Below are 1,945 nucleotides of genomic sequence, written 5' to 3'. Positions count from 1 at the left end.
TGCATTGTTTGCTGGCTTCTCTCTGTTGGGGTTCTGTGGAACAAGGGGTACCACTTGTTCTGCAGCTTGTTCATTTACCTTAGCCTTACCCTTTTCAGCTTGACCCTGTTCAACCACCACTTCAGTCAGATTTGATGGTTCATCTACCTCTAGTGGAATTGGAGTGGCTGGCGTAATCTTTTTGCTGGCTTATGCAACCTCCTGCTCTTTGTCTAAATCTCTCCCATTCTGGAGACTGACTGCCATTAGCTGATTCGGGTTTTGCTCCTTGGGGTTAATATTTGTATCCGCTGGCAATGTTCCTTGGGGGAGATTGTTCAAAGCCATAGATAACTGCCCCAACTGAGTTTCAATGTTCTTTATAGCTGAATCATGTACTGCCAACTTTTCTTGCATCTTACCGTTTGTCCCAATGAGTTGCTGGAGCATCCCCCTGATTTCTACCATGTTGTTATCTTGCTGCTGAGGAGGTGGCTGATATGTCAACTGTTGCTGGTTCTGCTATGGGTAGCCCTGTTGTCTCTAGTGGTATGGCACCATTTGGCCTTGAGCTTGCATGCTCCCAGGCTGAGGCATGTTGGGTCTGTATTGCTGATTTGGTGTAGGTCTGGCTGATATGTCAACTGTTGCTAGTTCTGCTATGGGTAGCCCTGTTGTCTCTGGTGGTATGGCACCATTTGGCCTTGAGCTTGCATGCTCCCAGACTGAGGCATGTTGGGTCTGTATTGCTGATTTGGTGTCGGTCTCCACTGTTGTCCTCCTTGTCTCTAACCCCCAAAGTTGTTAACATAATTCATATCTTCCCTTGCCCCTTGATTTTCACCTTCTCCGCTCCATGAACATACATAAGACTGATTAACACAGGGTGTACACAGTCCTCCATTTGTCGTGTCAACAATATGCACTTGTTTGGTACCCATCTCATCTATCTTCTTTGTCAAAATACTCATCTGAGTCATGAGTGTGGCCATGTTCTCTGCATGCAAATTATTTGGGTCAAGAGGAACTGAATGCACTATGGGTGCCAGTGTTGTACCTCTAGTCATCTACCCCGAATTCTGGGACATCTTGTCAAGAAGGACTTTGCACTCGGTGAATGTCTTACTCAAAAATGCACCTTCAGTTGAAGCATCTACATTGGCCTTTAGATTGTCAGCTAACCCCATGTAGAATCTCTGGCCAAGCATCTGGTCTGGAATGCCATGGTGAGGACACTTCACCAGCATCCCTTTAAATCTTTCCCAAGTTTCTTGCAAGGTCTCAGTTGGCTGCTGCTTATACTGCAATATTTCATCAATCTGCCTTGCAGTCTTGTTGGGCGGGTAGAACTTATTCAGGAACTGCTTTACTAATTCCTCCCAGGTGACAATGGAATTGACTGGGAGCGAATTCAGTCAAGTCTGAGCTTCCCCAGTCACAGAGAACGGGAACAGTAATAGCTTGATCGCTTTTGGAGTCACATTTGGCTGCCTTTGAGTTACACAAATTGACAGAAAATTTTTCAAATGTTGTTGAGGGTCTTCAATGTGTGACCCGGAGAACAATCCTTTATTTTGTAGCAGATGCAGCATGTTGTTGGTGATTTGGAATGTCTCCGCTTGAATTGCGGGCACAGCTATGGCAGTTTCCAAGTTGTCAGATGTGGGTTGAGCCCAATCATAAAGTGCAGCTTCTAGCACAAGAGGTGCCACCACTCTGACGTTTGGGTCAGCTGGCTCATCCCTGATGTTTCCGTTGACGTTCTCTACGTCACCCATGTCAATTTCAAGCTGGTGTGGTTGTTGTGATTGTTGGATCCTCTTGTTGGCACAGTTCAATGCCCTGAATGTTTTCTCGGGGTCTGAAAGTCCTTCAAACAGTTCTCCAGTCCTCGAAGAATTTCTAGGCATACACCTGAATTCCACAAGAGTTCAAACGTTAGAATTTCAATGAAAATTGTTTAACA

At 45.5% G+C, this 1,945-nt stretch overlaps 1 non-coding gene across 1 annotated transcript; it reads left to right on the top strand.

The window, feature by feature from the left end:
- The first annotated feature begins 1,197 nt into the window (after positions 1-1,197).
- Positions 1,198-1,304, top strand: LOC142165264 (small nucleolar RNA R71). Its single transcript, XR_012696133.1, has one exon. It is a non-coding gene; the product is annotated as a small nucleolar RNA R71 (small nucleolar RNA).
- The last annotated feature ends 641 nt before the right edge of the window (positions 1,305-1,945 follow it).

Source organism: Nicotiana tabacum, chromosome 1 (genome assembly GCF_000715075.1).
Source record: "Nicotiana tabacum cultivar K326 chromosome 1, ASM71507v2, whole genome shotgun sequence".
Taxonomy (NCBI): domain Eukaryota; kingdom Viridiplantae; phylum Streptophyta; class Magnoliopsida; order Solanales; family Solanaceae; genus Nicotiana; species Nicotiana tabacum.
Note: the sequence above shows the minus strand (reverse complement) of the source record. Positions and strands in the feature narration are given on the sequence as shown.